General features: G+C 46.3%; 1 pseudogene; it reads left to right on the forward strand.

Moving 5' to 3' along the window:
* The window catches only part of LOC137349173 (zinc finger protein 850-like), a 54,987-nt pseudogene extending 42,224 nt beyond the window's left edge, over positions 1-12,763 (forward strand).
* Positions 12,764-16,780: the final 4,017 nt, after the last annotated feature.

The following is a 16,780-nucleotide window of genomic DNA, read 5'->3' on the forward strand; positions in this document are numbered from 1 at the left end:
CCTTGAGTGGGCCAACCCTTTCCCTGGTTACCCTCTTGCTCTTTATCTATGTGTTAAAAGCCTTGGGATTTTCCTTAATCCTGTTTGCCAATGACTTCTCATAACCCCTTTTAGCCCTCCTGACTCCTTGCTTAAGTTCCTTCCTACTGTCTTTATATTCCTCAAGGGATTCGTCTGTTCCTAGCCTTCCAGCCCTTACGAATGCTTCCTTTTTCTTTTTGACAAGGCTCATAATATCCCGCGTTATCCAAGGTTCCCAAAACTTGCCAAACTTATCCTTCTTCCTCACAGGAACATGCTGGTCCTGGATGCTAATCAACTGACATATGAAAGACTCCCACATGTCAGATGTTGATTTACCCTCAAACAGCCATCCCCAATCTAAATTCTTCAGTTCCTGCCTAATATTGTTATAATTAGCCTTCCCCCAATTTAGCACCTTCACCCGAGGACTACTCTTATCCTTATCCACAAGTACCTTAAAACTTGTGGAATTATGGTCACTGTTCCCGAAATGCTCCCCTACTGAAACATCGACCCCATCCCTAGTTGGATGATCTACATATTGTTTCAAGAAGCCTTCCTGGATGCTCCTTACAAATTCTGCTCCATCCAAGCCCCAAGCACTAAGTGAGTCCCAGTCAATATAGGGGAAGTTAAAATCACCCACCACTACAACCGTGTTACCTTTACATCTTTCCAAAATCTGTCTGCATATCTGCTCCTCTACCTCCCGCTGGCTGTTGGGAGGCCTGTAGTAAACCCCCAACATCGTGACTGCACCCTTCCTATTCCTGAGCTCCACCCATATTGCCTCGCTGCATGACCGCTCCGAGGTGTCCTCCCGCAGTACAGCTGTGATATTCTCCTTAACCAGTAATGCAACTCCCCCACCCCTTTTACATCCCCCTCTATCCCGCCTGAAGCTTCCAAATCCTGGAACATTTAGCTGCCAATCCTGTCCTTCCCTCAACCAAGTCTCTGTAATAGCAACAACATCATAGTTCCAAGTACTAATCCAAGCTCTAAGTTCATCTGCCTTACCTGTTATATTTCTTGCATTGAAACAAATGCACTTCAGACCACCAGTCCCGCCGTTCTCCGCAACATCTCCCTGCCTGCTCTTCCTCTTAGTCTTACTGTCCTTATTTACTTGTTCCCCTTCATTTATTTCACTTGCTGTCCTACTGCTCTGGTTCCCACCCCCCTGCCACCCTAGTTTAAACCACCCTAGTCAGGGCATTTCTGTTCCGCTCTTGGGAGCTGTTCCTTCGCTCTTTCCCCCTCCCTCTCAGCCTGACTGCAACTGTGTTCAGCCTGAGTCTGGAGTTGGCTCAAATGCACAACCTGTGCTGAATTAACTGTTTCTGCCTTTAGGGCCCTCTCACGGCACTCAGCAGTGGCCTTCACTAACTTAGCTGCCAGTATGGCTTGATGGGTGCGCGCATCCTCCCAATGCTGTACCCTGACAGACTCCTGGCCCGTGTACTGTTTAAGTGCAAAATCTATCCACGAGGACCACTTGCCCTTCAAATATTTTCGGAGTTCCAACTCCCAATCTGGCCTGGCCATAATTACTCAACCGTTCACCGATCCGTTGAACTCTTACATTAGTTTGAACTCGGCGAGACTATTTAAAATAACCTTAAATAGTACTGCAACCAAGTCCCATCTGGGGTCGCCAACTATGTTGTCCTGTTTTGCCTGCTCAATCCTTATTCCAAAGAATGTGCTTAAACGCACTTACTCTAAAGAATTCACAACAGCAGACTGGTGAAAGGTATCTCAAACGTTTTATTCACACATTAGATCATCAAGTACAAGCACTCACAACTTGCACAGTATACTATCCCGGCAAGACACGAGGCGATCAGCCTTGGACTTGCGGCTGTCCTTTGTTCTCTGAGGCCCAGACTCAGGGTGCTTCTTGCGAGTGTTGGACCCGGGTTCTCGTGTCGTCCCAAGATTCAATCAGGAGTTAAATCTTGTTTCCAAGACCCATCCCTCTTACTTACTCATAGGCATAGTGGCCTTGTATAATGAAATAATGATAATTCCTCATTTGGTTTAGTAAGAGCCCGGTCAACGCTTCTCATTTCCTACACTTTCCCATTGCCTAACCATCGGTCTATATATATCTCGTGTCCATAGCAACTCCTTATCTGGGTTGTGCAAGGACACTGAGTTTGCTTGTTTTTCTGGACTGTCTGCAATTCCTCTGCGACATCGGTGTTCTGTTCCCCTTTCTACCCAACCCCCCCCTATGTTTCAACATACTGTGTAATTATGTGCAACTAGCCCTGTGTCTCAACTAAGTTCTTATGTGTTTCTACTGGTTCTACTGCAATGTCAGAGTAAAAGATCCACTGGGACACAATGATCATAATACCATTGAATTTCATGTTAAGTTTGAAAGTGTCACATTGCAATCACAAACAAGAATCTGAAACTTAAAGCCAATGACAAAGGTATGAGGGGAGAACTGGCTAAGGTTAATTGGGTAAATAGACTGGAAGGTATGGCAGTAAATAAGCAGTGGGAAACATTTAAAGAAACAATTCAAAGGGTTCAACAAAAGTACATTCTGTTCAAAAACAAAAACTTGTCCAGAAAGACTCATTCGTGTCTCACTCAGGAAGTTAAGGAGTCTAAAAGAAGAGGCTTACAATGTTGCAAAAATGTAGTAGCAAGTCTGAGGATTGGCAATGTTTTAGAAACCAGCAAAGGGCCACCAAAAAGTTGATAAAAAAAGGGAAAAATTAAAAATGAGAATAAACTAGCCAGCAATTTAAAAACAGATTTTAAGAGCTTTTATAAGTACAAAAAAAGGAAGAGAGTTGTTAAAGACGAAATTACAAACTGGGTGGTTTTATTTTAATAAAAAAAAAGTCAACAGATGAAACTCTCCGCCGAACAAAGTAGAGGCAGAGACAGGAGAAATTATCATGGGGAATGAGGAAATGGCAGAGGCATTGAACAAATATTTTGTGTCCGTCTTCACAATAGAAGACACAAGTTCCATACCAGAAATAGGCAGTAACCTAGGGGCTAAAAAGAGTGAGGAAATTAAGGATATTGACATCAATCGAGAAAAAGTATTGGAGAAAGTTGAAGGACTAAAATCTGACAAGTCCCCAGGACCAGATGGCCTACATCCTCGGGTTCTGAAAGAGATAGCTGCAGAGATAGTGGATGCGCTGGCTATGATTTTCCAGAATTCCTTAGATTCAGGAACGGTCCCGTCAGATTGGAAGTTGGCAACCGTTATGCTGCTTTTCAAGAAGGGCGGTAGAGAGAAAACAGGGAACTACAGGCCAGTTAGCCTAACATCAGTCGTTGGGAAGATGCTGAAAACGATTATTAAAGAAGTCTTAACACTGCACTTGGAGAAGCATAATATGATTAGAACAAGTCAGCATGGTTTTACAAAAGGGAGATCCTGTTTGACAAATTTACTAGAGTTTTTTGAGGATGTAACTAGTAGGGTAGATAAAGGGGAACCAGTAGATGTAGTATACCTAGATTTTCAAAAGACATTTGATAAGGTGCCACATAATAGATTAATAGGCAAGATAAGGGCTCGTGGTATTGGGGGTAATAGCGTGGATAGAGGAATGGTTAATGGACAGGAAGCAGACAGTGGGCATAAATGGGGCATTTGCACTTTGGTAGGCAGTGAATAGCGGGGTGTCGCAAGGATCAATGCTGGGGCCTCAGCTATTTACACTCTATATTGTGACTTGGATGAAGAGGCAGGAAGTAATGTATCTACGTTTGCTGATGGTAGAAAGGTAAGCTGCGGGGAGGATGTAGAGAGGCTGCAAAGAGATATAGACAGGTTAAGTGAGTGGGCAACAAGATGGCAAATGGAGTATAATGCAGGAAAGTGTGAAGTTGTTCACTTTGGTCGTACAAATAGAAAAGCAGAGTATTTTTTTAAAAAGGTGTGAAACTAGTAAGTCTTGATGTTCAGAGAGACTTGGAGATACTCGTACAAGGAACGCACAAAGTTAACATACAGGTGCAGGAAGCTATTAGGAAGGTAAATGGCATGTTGGCCTTTATTGCAAGGGGATTGGAGAACAAGAATAAAGTCTTACTAAAATTGTACAGGGCTTTGGTGAGACCACACTTGGAATACTGTGTGTAGTTTTGTTCTCCATGTTTAAGAAAGGATATACTTGCACTGTAGGCAGTGCAGTGAAGATTTACTAAATCGGTCCCTGGGATGAGGGGGTTGTCCTATGATGAGGGGATGAGTAAATTGGGCCTATTTTCTCTGGAGTTTAGGAGAATGAGAGGCGATCTAATTGAGACATACAAGATTCTGAAAGGGCTTGATAGGGTAGAAGCTGAGAGATTGTTCCCACTGGTCGGGGAATGTAGAACACGGGGACACAGTCTCAGGATAAGGGGTCAATCATTCAGGACTGAGATGAGGAGAAATTACTTCACTCAAAGGGTTGTGAATCTTTGGAATTCTCTACTCCAGGGGGTTGTGGATGCTCCATCATTGAATACATTTAAAGCTGGGATAGATAGATTTTTGGTCTCACAGGGAATCAAGGGATATGGGGGGGGGGGGGGGGGGGGGGGGGGTTGGGTGGTGGGCAGGAAAGTGGAATTGAAGCCCAAGATCAGCCATGATCGTATTGAATGGCGGAGCAGGCTCGATGGGCCATATAGTCTACTTCTGCTCCTATTTCTTGTACTCTTGTGTAAAAAGGGAGCGAGGGATAGACCGAATAATTACGGTCCAGTCAGTCTAACCTGACTGTGGGCAAATTATTGGAATCAATTCCGAGAGACAAGATAAACTGTCACTTAGAAGGGCACAGATTATTCAATGATAGTTAGCATGGATTTGTTAAAGGAAGACCTTGTCTGGCTAATTTGATTGAATTGTTTGAAGTAACAAGAAGGATTGATGAGGGTAGTGCAGTTGATGTGGTCTACATGGATTTTAGCAAGGCTTTTGACAAGGTCCCACATGGCAGACTGGTTAAAAAAAATAAAATCCCATGAAATCCAGGGAAATGCAGCAAGCTGGTTACAAAATTGGCTCAGTGGCAGGAAACAAAGGGTAATTGTTGACGGGTGTTTTTGCGACTAGAGGACTGTTTCCAGTGGCATTCTGCAGGGCTCAGTACTAGGTCCCCTGCCTTTTGTGGCATATATTAATGATTTGGATGTAAATGTAGGGGGCATGATCAAGAGGTTTGCAGACGACACAAAGACTGGCCATGTGGTAGATAGCGAGGAGGATAGCTATAGGAAGATATTGATGGTCTGGCCAGATGGGCATTAATGTGGCAAATGGAATTCAACTTGGAGAAGTGTGAGGTGATGCACTTGGGGAGTTGAAACAAGGCAAAGGAATACATGATTAATGGGAGAACACGTGTAGAGGAAGTGAGGGACCTTTGAGTGAATGTCCACAGATCCCTGAAGGTAGCAGGATAGATCAATAAGATGGTTCGGAAGGCAAATGGAATGCTTTCCTTTATTAGCTGAGGTATGGAATATAAGAGCAGGGAGATTATGCTGGAACTGTATAATTCATTGGTTAGGTCACAGCTCAAGTACTGTAAGCAGTTCTGGTCATCTCATTATAGAATCACAGAATTGTTACAGTGCAGAAGGGGGGCCATTCGGCCCATCATGTCCACACTGGCTCTCTGAAAGAGCAACTCCCTCAGTTCCATTCACCTGCCTTCTCCCCATAACCCTGCATATTGTTCCTTCTCATAACAGTCTAATTCCCTTTTGAATGCTTCAGTTGAACTTGCCTCCACCATGTTCTCAGGCAGCGCATTCCAGACCTTAACCACTCACTTCGTGAACAAGTTTTTCCTCATGTCACTTTTGCTTCTCTTACCAAATACTTTCAATCTGTGCCCTCTCCTTCTCAATCCTTTCACGAGTGGGAACAGCTTCTCTCTGTCTACTCTGCCCAGACTCCTCTGATTACAGAAAGGATGTAACTGCACTAGAGAAGGTACAGAGGAGATTTACAAGGATGTTACTGGGACTGGAAAAATGAGGAAAGATTGGATAGGCTGTGGCTGTTCTGATTAGATTAGATTAGAGATACAGCACTGAAACAGGCCCTTCGGCCCACCGAGTCTGTGCCAACCATCAACCACCCATTTATACTAATCCTACACTAATCCCATATTCCTACCAAACATCCCCACCTGTCCCTATATTTCCCTACCACCTACCTATACTAGTGACAATTTATAATGGCCAATTTACCTATCAACCTGCAAGTCTTTTGGCTTGTGGGAGGAAACCAGAGCACCCGGAGAAAACCCACACAGACACAGGGAGAACTTGCAAACTCCACACGGGCAGTACCCAGAATCGAACCCGGGTCCCTGGAGCTGTGAGGCTGCAGTGCTAACCACTGCGCCACTGTTCTCTTTGGAGCAGAGAAGGCTCAGGGGAGATTTGATTGAGATGCACAAAATTGTGAGGGGCCTGGATAGAGTGGATGTGAAGAGCCTATTTATCTTAGCAGAGAGGTCAGTGAGGAGGAAGCACATATTTAAAGTGATTGGTAGAATTTTTTTAAAAATTAGTTTGTGGGATATGGGCATTGCTGGCTAGGCCATTATTTATTGCCCATCCCGAATTGCCCTTGACCTGGTCACCAGCCCAGGTAAGGACAGCAGATTTCCTTCCCTAAAGGACATTAGTGAACCAGATGGGTTTTTACAACAATGGTTTTCATGGTCAACATTAGACTAGCTTTTAATTCCAGATTTATTCATTGAATTTAAATTTCACCATCTGCCGTGGTAGGATTGGAACCCATGTCCCCGGAGCATTCACCTGGGCTCTGGATTACGAGTCTAGTGACACTACCACAATACCACTGTATGCCACCATGAGGGGGGAAATGAGGAAAAATGTTTTCAACCAAAACATGGTGGGGGGGGGGGGGGGGGGGGGTCTGGAACTCACTGCCTGACAAGGTAGCAGAGGCAGAAACCCTCAACTCATTCAAAAGAAGTCTGAATATGCACCTCAAGTGCCCATAACCTGCAGGGCTACGGACCAAATGCTGGAAGGTGGGATTAGAATAAGTGGATCGTTTTCTGGCCAACGTAAACACGATGGGCCAAGTGGCCTCTTTCTGTGCCTTAAACTTTCTATGATTCTCCAGCACCTGGTCCACCTGACACTGAAATGTCTGAAAGTCAGAAGTGGAATTCCAGGAAAACAAAATACCGACAGATGTTCAAGTGTTTTGTTGATAAAAGATACATTGATTTCACTGTAAAAGGAGAACTAGTTTACCAGGGGTTCACACTGACTGGGCAGCCTCAGGTTGCAGCCCTCAAACCCTGCGATTGCTTCCAGAAGCCGCTGCTGCCTCGGTCCTCCGGCCTCGGAGCTTCCTCCTGTTGTTTCCCAGGACAATCACTCAGCTCTGGGTAACATGACCCTGTCCAGAGGGAGTTCAGGGTCTCAGAGGAAGAAAACAAATGAGGCCGTGAATCTGAGCTGGGAAAAACAATGAGAGAAACAGGATTTAATTTATAAACTAAACTGTTACAAATCATTATTATTGTCATTAATATATTCCTGTGAGTCGCAGCTGCAGCCGGTAAGCGGCGGAGGGAGGGAGGGGAGGCTTCCTAAACGCCGATGAATAAGCTGCAGCTCCCGGGTTTGCACCGAGCGAGGCTTCTCCCGGTCACAGGCCCAGGTAACCGGCCGCCACCTTGGAGTAGTGGGCGGAGCTTCAGGTCCCTATTCCCAACTGCGCCGGTGTCCAGGAGAGAAAACCATTGGTGCATTTCGGGTCACGTGTGTGTCCGGCGAGGCGGCAGCTGTGGCATGGCAGCCAATGACAGGGCCCTGTTAACGGCCGCCATCTTTATCGGGGGCAATGTGAGGCAGACCGCATGCGCAGTTACCCTGGGCACCCCCGGAGCAATGAGTGAGCGGGGCTTCAGGTTCCCAACAGCTTATTGGAGCCTAGTGCGCAGGCGCACTGCTGGCCTGTATCTGGAGCATGTGATCAGAGCAGTGCGAGTGCTGGAGACGCTTTTGCAGCGGGTGAGAGCCGGCGGGTGGGCTTCAGAAACACCCGGTGTAGGCCGCAAACCCCCAATAAGAAACTCCAGCTCCCGCGTTTGCACCGAGCGGGGCGGCAGCTGCGGGGCTTCTCTCCCTGTGACAGGCCCTGTTTGAACCTAATATTAAATTAAAAGGAGGGACTAAGTTCCCCGACTGAAGGGAGACCAGGAATAAAAAACCAGAAACACTGACCGACTGAGGCGGAAACAGGCGGCTCGAGAGGAGATTGTGGGCGCGGGGGAGGAATTGGAGCCGTGGGTGGGCTGGGAAGCTTCATAAACGCCCCGAGTCAGAGGCCACAGGCCCCGTGTTTACCCCGAGTTGACAGGCCCGGGGATGTTGGGGTGGGGGCACTAGCCGCCATCTTGGACAGGGCGGGGGTCAGAGTGCATGTGGAGCCATCTTGGTGAGGGCACAGTGTGTGGGCGGGGCTTCGGGGTCTCTGTTCCCAACCGGGTCCTCGTGCACGGGAGATGGAGCATTTTGGACAACTTCACCCACTCGCAGGCTCCAGGTGAAGTTTGCACATTTGAGGTGGTCCATGAGCCGTGTAGATATTCAGTGTGAGAGGTCACAATCCCAGTGTGGTTATCTGAGGGGGTTGTTTCTCAGCTTTTAGTTACAGTTTAGCCCCACTCTCGTAATCTTTGGCCTCTCATTTTGGCTGGGTGGGTGGTGAGTAAGCCGGTAGATCATCTCCTGGACCTGCTGTTGGACCTGGTTAAAACAGCAATGTATAGGCTCAGGATGTACGGGTACCATGTTGGGGGTGGAGGTGTCACTCTGGCTGCCAGCCTCTCTTCCGTGGTCTTGTCCTTGCCCGGGAGAGAGAGCACACTTGAAACCTTCTACATCCAGTGGGCACCTCGGGGTACAGTGTCTCATAGGCCCTGGTTTATTCTGATTTAGTTGGGTCAGTGCCCTTTGCTTCAGCCACTTTACAGCCTTTCGGACTCGACATTGAGTTCAACCATTTCAAACCTGAACCTCATTCTGATTTTTGTTTACCGTGCCAGCCTTCAACTTGTTTTTCTTGTTTGTGCTTGCACACGAACGTACGAATTAGGAGCAGGAGGAGGCCCCTGGGCCCCTCGAGTCTGCTCCACCATTCAATAAGTTCATGGCTGGACTGATTTCTCCACAGTACCACCTCCCCCCCCACCCCCCCCGATAACCTTTCACCCCCATGCTTATCAAGAATCTGTCTCTGCGTTAAACATATTCAAGGACTCTGCTTCCACCGCCTTTTGAGGAAGAGAGTTCCAAAGACTCACGACCCTCAGAGAAAAAATTCCTCCTCATCTCTTTCTTAAATGGGTGGCTCCTTATTTTTAAACAGTGACCCCTGGTTCTAGATTCTCCCACAAGGAGAAACATCCTTTCCACATCCACCCTGTCAAGACCCCTCAGGATCTTGTATGTTTCAATCAAAACGCGTCTTGCTCTTCTAAATTCCTGTGAATACAAGCCTAGCCTGTCCAACCTTTCCTCATAATATAGCCCGTCCATTCCAGGTATCAGGCCAGTAACCCTTCTCTGTACTGCCTCCAATGCATTTACATCCTTCCTTAAATAAGGAGACCAGTACTGTACACAGTACTCCAGATGTGTTCTCACCAATGCCCTGTATAGCTGAAGAAAAACCTCCTACTTTTGTATTCAATTCCCCTCGTGATTATATTCTAGAACTGTTCATTATTCTGCCATCAACACTCTGCACAAATGCTCTGTCTTTTACTGCAACTATTAGCACTCCTTTGCCTTGTGTTCCACGACTTCTTTGTCATTTAATCTCTCCCGCCCTCACAGACCTTCCTTATTTTTCTTCTCCCTCCAGCCCCTTCACTTGCTGAAAGCTTTTACATTTATAACCACTGCCAGTTCTGATGAAAGGTCATCGACCTGAAACGTTAACTTCATTTCTCTTTCCATAGATGCTGCCAGACCTGCTGAGTATTTCCAGCACTTTGTTTTATTTCAGATTTCCAGCATCTGCAGTATTTTGCTTTTATTGTCTTTGGTTTCATTGGGACTTTGCTGCTTATTTTGGCTACTTTTAGTTTGAATGGACCACATGTTGGGGAAACAAGAGAGGAAAGAATGTTCCATAGAAACGAGAATTGTCTATTCTGAATTTCTATCCTGGACTGACAGTGATCACCTTTGTAAACTCCTTTTACAGGGTATTAGAAGGGGAGGATTTACAGACAGGAAACTCAAACAAAACATCTGTCTCAATTCATCAGGACTTCAACATCATTCACATTTGAATGTGGAAGGAGAAATTTTTGTTCTGTCTGTGGGAAAAGATTTCAAACATCAGTGTGACTGGAAAAGTACCGAGACACACACACACCTGAGTGAGAGTGTTCCAGTGCACTGACTGTGGAAAGAGCTTTAACCAGTTACACAGTCTGAAAAAACATCGCACCATTCACAGTGGGGAGAAACTGTACACGTGCTCTGTGTGTGGACGAGGCTTCAACTGATCATCCAACCTAGACAGACACAAGGACACCCATACCATGGAGAAACTGTGGAAATGTGGGGACTGTGGGAAAGGATTCAATTACCCATCCAAGCTAGAAACTCATCAACGCAGTCACACTGGGGAGAGACCATTCACCTGTTCCGAGTGTGGGAAGGGATTCACTCAGTTATCCAACCTGCAGACACATCAGCGAGTTCATACTGGGGAGAGGCCGTTCTCCTGCTCTGAGTGTGGGAAGGGATTTGCTGATTCATCGACCCTGCGGGCACACCAGCGAGCTCACACTGGGGAGAAGCCGTTCACCTGCTCCAAGTGTGGTAAGGAATTCACTCAGTCATCCAGCCTTCTGAAACACCGGCGAGTTCACACTGGGGAGAGGCCATTCACCTGCTCTGTGTGCGGGAAGGGATTCACTCAGTTATCCACCCTGCTGAGTCACCAGCGAGTTCACACTGGGGAGAGGCCGTTCACCTGCTCAGTGTGTGGGAAGGAATTCACTCAGTTATCCACCCTGCTGAGACACAAGAACATTCACAGTGATGAGAGACCTTTTAAATGTTCTGAATGTGAGAAGACCTTTAAAAGCAGACGTGAAATGGTGACACACCAGCGCACTCACACTGGGGAGAGGCCATTTCCCTGCACTGAGTGTGGGATCAGATTCACCCGTTCATCGAACCTCCTGGAACACCAACGCACTCACGCTGGGGAGAGGCCATTCACCTGCTCCGTGTGTGGGAACAGATTTACCCGTTCATCCCATCTGCTGACACACCAGAGAGTTCACACTGGGGAGAGGCCATTCACCTGCTCTGTGTGTGGGAAGGGATTTTCTCAGTCAGCCAACCTGCTGACACACCAGCACATTCACACTGGGGAGAGGCCGTTCACCTGCTCTGTGTGTGGGAAGGGATTCACTCAGTCATCCGCCCTGCTAAGACACCAGCGAGTTCACAAGTGACTGCAGGGGTTGGATTCTGCTGTTATTGCTGCTGTTAATCACATCCAGGACTGAACCATGTTCATTCTGATGGTTAAAGAAAGATCTGCATGTATACAGCACCTTCCACTACCTCAGGACATGTCAAAGTGCTTTACAGCCAATGAAGTACGATTGAAGTGTAGTCACTGTTGTAATGTAGGAAACACAGCAGACAATTGCACACAGCAAACTCTCTGGAGTGGGACTTGAACCCACAACCTTCTGACTCAGAGGTGACAATGATACCAACTGAGTCACAGTCAGGGTTCATTTGTGTTGATGTGAACTGGTGTTAGGATCACTGGACCTTGTAACATGATTATATCTTATAGATTGTGATTTTTTAATAGTTCACGATGGAATCCAGGATGTCAGCTGACCTCCCCTCTACTCTGTAAATGGTTACCAGGACAACAGAGGGAACAGATCAAAGACTGTTTTCTGAAGAACAGAGACCACAGCACTAACACCTGAAGAACAATGGGTTTCACCCTCCCAGACTTTTGGATTGTAAAACAAGGAGTCAGTCATTGAGAACATGTAAATGAACCGGCAGGTGGTAGCACCTGGGGGCAGTGGAAAGGCCGAGTAGCTTTGTGAAACTAGACTTCTGGTCTTTGCATTTTGGAGAAGAACAACCAACTATTGAATTCCAGGACCAGATAAATTTAACCGACTTTCTGGAGAATAACAGGCTGTAAGGAATGAACCATCACGTTGTGGCCTCAAGCAGGCTGTAAGAAGAGAATCCATTGGGGTGAGGCCTCAAGGGAAGCTGTAAGAGAAGGCACCCAGCAGGGGCAGCTGGAGAGAGAGAGAGGCAGAGAGTAAACGCCTGCTCTCTGAAGATATACAGTGAAAGGCTGTTTAAATCTGATTTTTTTTTTTAGTTAATTGGAGATTTCTTTTAGTTTAGTTGTTGTAATAAAAGACTTAAAACATGAAATCTTGTGTAATTTGTTAAATTGGTCTGGGGGTTCATATCTCGTATTTTTCACTTTAATAATCTCTCTGAGGTCCTAACAACTGGAAAGTAGGATTAAGCTGGATGCCTCTTTTTCAGCTAGCACAGACACAATGGGCTGAATGGCCTCCTTCTATGCTGTAAATTTCCTTTATTTCTGTTCTGACAATTGGTGTTTGTTTTTGCCGACAAGTAATAACCCGATAACTTGGCTGAAGTTTATTTTGCTGGATAAATGCGTAATAAATCATCTTTGTTTTAAACACGTTGCATATTTTTGACTTTCCCACCTGACTGTTTAGCATCACCTGGCTGGAGCTCAGAAAGGACAATCTGGGGGGAGGATCGTACGGCAGGAACAGAACTTCAGCCTGAACACAGTCCTTCAGGATCATACTGAGAGGGACAAACGGCACTTTGCTGTCAGTGAAGAGAGACGAGAAAGACCAAAGTCCCCGTGTGGGTTAATCCTGAGGCCTGTAAGAAATCTCCATGGTTCAGAGCTCCTGGGCACGGAACAGAAGGCTCCTTTACAACTGTGTTTAGAGTCAGGAAGAACAACGGTGAATGCTGGAAACGTGCTGTCAAATCAGAGATTGGTGTAAAACTGTGATCTGTTCCTGACTGAAAGGGAAACGGCAGGTTTAAGTTTACAGTCTGAAAATGACTGGTAATTATTCTACAAAACTTTGTGTTTGTGTGACATTCCTGAGTCCACCATTTTCAGGCAGGTGTTAACTCATTTAAAATATAGCTGTTTAAAATAAATTTGTTAAATTCTGCACGGTAGTTGCTGGTAGAATAATGCAACAGGCATTTAATCTCCAGATAAAGAAGGATCTGCGGTGTGTTTCCAGGAATTTCCTATTGATGTGTTAGCGTTAGATGTTAGAATACACAACCCGGAACACCCACGGTAGTGTGATCCCAACAGTTATTCCGGGATCACTCCCACTGTGAAACTCCACCACTGACCCTGCTGAAGGTTGCAGAATTAGTTTTTTCATGGGATGTTAGCGTCGCTGGCAGGGCCAGGATTTGTTTCCCATCCCTGATTGCCTTCGAGAAGGTGGTGGTGAACCACCTTCTTGAACTGCTGCAGTCCATCTGGTGTAGATACACCCCCAGTGCTGTTAGGAAGGGAGTTCCAGGATTTTGACCCAGCGACAGTGAAGGAACAGTGATATAGTTCCAAGTCAGGATGCTGTGTAGCCTGGAGGGGAACTTGCAGGTGGTGGTGCTCGCATGTGCCTATTGCTCTTGTCCTTCGAGGTGGTAGAGGTCGCGGTTTGGGAATGTACTGTGGGAAGAGGTTTGATGAGTTCCTGCAGTGCATCTTGTATATGGTACACACTGCTGCCATTGTGCACCAGTGGTGGAGGGAGTGAATGTTGAAGGTGGTGGATGGGGTGCTGATCAAGCGGGCTGCTTTGTCTTGAGTGTTGTTGGAGCTGCACTGAGCCAGGCAAGTGGGGAGTATTCCATCACACTCCTAACTTGTGCCTTGTAGAAGGTGGACAGGCTTTGGGGAGTCAGGAGGTGAGTTAGTTACCACAGATTGCCATCCACTGACCTCCTCTTGTAGCCACAGTATTTATATGGCTGGTCCAATTAATTTTCTGGTCAATGATAACCAGCCCCCCCCTCCCCCCCCGCCCTCCCCCCAATAATGTTGATGGTGTGGGATTCAGTGATGTTAAAGCTATTGAGTGACAATGAAAGATGGTCATTGCCTGACATTTGTGTGTCGTGAATGTTTCTTGGGAGTGGGGCCTCCAGGAGCAGACTATAAGAAAGCTGGGTTTCACTATTCTGCCAGATACATGGTGAGGAATACTTCCTAAGGAACTGTCTGGAGCTTTACCTGTCAGCGAAGATCTAGGGGTGAATAATACCTGACTCCCCAAAATGTCTTAGATTGAACCCAGTTTGGAACAAGATGGATTCTGTTTCTAGGAGAATAGGGACAAATATCACCCATAATTGAGGGAGACAAAAGCAGCCATTAGAGAAGCTGAGATATCTTTGGAAAAGAAGACGGTGCACAATTCATCAAACCCGATCAGCATAACCTTCCATTCCTTTCTCCTTCATGTACTTATCAAGCTTCTTCTTAAATGTATCTCTGCTGTTCACTCAACTACTCCCTGTGGGAGCGCATTCCACATTCTTCCCTCTCTTTGGGTAAAGAGATTTTTTCTAAATTCCCTATTGGATGTATTAGTGACTATCTGATAATCATCACCAATAGTTTTGGACCAATTAAGAGCCAGCCTGTATTGGAGTGGGTGTTGAATGTGGCAGTCGGTCCTTGACTTGTGTTAGTCATTTTTATTGCATCAGTAACTTAAAGGGAGTTACACCAGTAATATGCTGTGACAAAATTACAAAGGAAACTTAACTAAATCAAAATAAAATGTAATTCCTCGTGGTGATGAAACACTCCAGTGCCCAACAGTTCCAGAAGGGCCCAAGCTTACGGTGGACACCGCATACTTCCTCTCCAGGGACACCTGAGCACAGATGTAGTCACAGAAGAGAGACAGACAGTCTGGCAGGCCAACCCACTTGGAACAGTAGTATAGTGGTAATGTTACTGAACTAGTAATCCAGAGGCCTGCTCTAATGTTCCAGTGATGAGTTCAAATCCCACCTCGGCAACTGGGGAAATTTCAATTCAGCTAATGAATAACTTTGGAATAAAAACTTATTCTCAATGACGATCATAAAACTACTGGATTGTTGTAAAAACTCAACTGGTTCACTCATACACTATCGAGAAAGAAATCTGCTGTTCTTACCCAGTCCGGCCTATATGGGGCTCCAGACCCACAGAAATGTCTTTCTTTTGGGCCTCCTTATCTCGAGAGACAATGGATACGCGCCTGGAGGTGGTCAGTGGTTTGTGAAGCAGCGCCTGGAGTGGCTATAAAGGCCAATTCTGGAGTGACAGGCTCTTCCACAGGTGCTGCAGAGAAATTTGTTTGTTGGGGCTGTTGCACAGTTGGCTCTCCCCTTGCGCCTCTGTCTTTTTTCACAGAAATGTGGTTGAGTTTTAACTGCATTTTAAAATGACCTAGCAAGACACTCAGTTTTATCAAGATCCCATGAAGTCGTATGGCATCAGGTCAAACACAGGCAAGTCAATTGGAATCAGGGGGAAAACTCTCCACTGGTTGGAATCATACCTAGCACAAAGGAAGATGGCTGTGGTTGTTGGAGGCCAATCATCTCATCCCCAGGACATCGCTGCAGGAGTTCCTCAGGGCAGTGTCCTAGGCACAACTATCTTTAGCTGCTTGAATGACCCTCCCTCCAACTTAAGGTCAGAAGTGCGGATAGTCGCTGATGATTGCAGTGTGTTCATTACCATTCACAACTCCTCAGATACTAAAAGCAGTCCTTGCCCGCATGAAGCAAGACCTGGACAACATTCAGGCTTGGGCTGATAAGTGGCAGGTAACATTTGTGCCACACATGTGCCAGGCAATGACCATCTCCAATAAGAGAGAATCAAACCGCCTGGCCCTTGACATTCAATTACATTACTATCACTCAATCCCCCACCAACATAATCCTGGGGGTTACCATTGACCAGAAATATAACTGGAACAGCCACATAAATGATGTGGCTACAAGAGCAGATCAGAGACTGGGAATTCTGCGTGAGTAACTCATCTGACTCCCTAAAGCCTGTCCACTGTCTACAAGGCACAAGTCAGGAGTGTGATGGAATACACTACATGTGTCCCAGGACGATTGCAGCGCCAACAACACTCAAGAAGCTCGACACCATCCAGGACAAAGCAGCTCCCTTGATCAAGGCCCCATTCACAACCTTGATCATGCGCTCCCTCCACCACCAATGCACAGTGGCAATGGTGCATACCATCTACATGATGCACTGCAGCAACTCACCAAGCCTTCTTCGACAGCACCTTCCAAACCAGCAACCTCTGCCACCTAGAAGGACAAGAGCAGCGGGACGTGTAGGAGGACCACCACCTGCAAGTTCCCCTCCAATTTATACACCATCCTGACTTGCAGCTATATCACTGTTTCTTCATCGTCGCTGGGTTAACATCCTGGAACTCCCTTCCTCACAGCACTGTGGCTGTACCTACACCACATGGACTGCAGCGGTTCAAGAAGGCAGCTCACCACCACATTCTCAAGGGAAATTAGGGACGGACAACAAATGCTGACCCTGCCAGCTTTGCTCACATCCCAAGAACAAATATAAAGAAACGTA

This window comes from Heterodontus francisci, chromosome 34 (assembly GCF_036365525.1).
Source record: "Heterodontus francisci isolate sHetFra1 chromosome 34, sHetFra1.hap1, whole genome shotgun sequence".
In the NCBI taxonomy this organism is placed as follows: Eukaryota; Metazoa; Chordata; class Chondrichthyes; order Heterodontiformes; family Heterodontidae; genus Heterodontus; species Heterodontus francisci.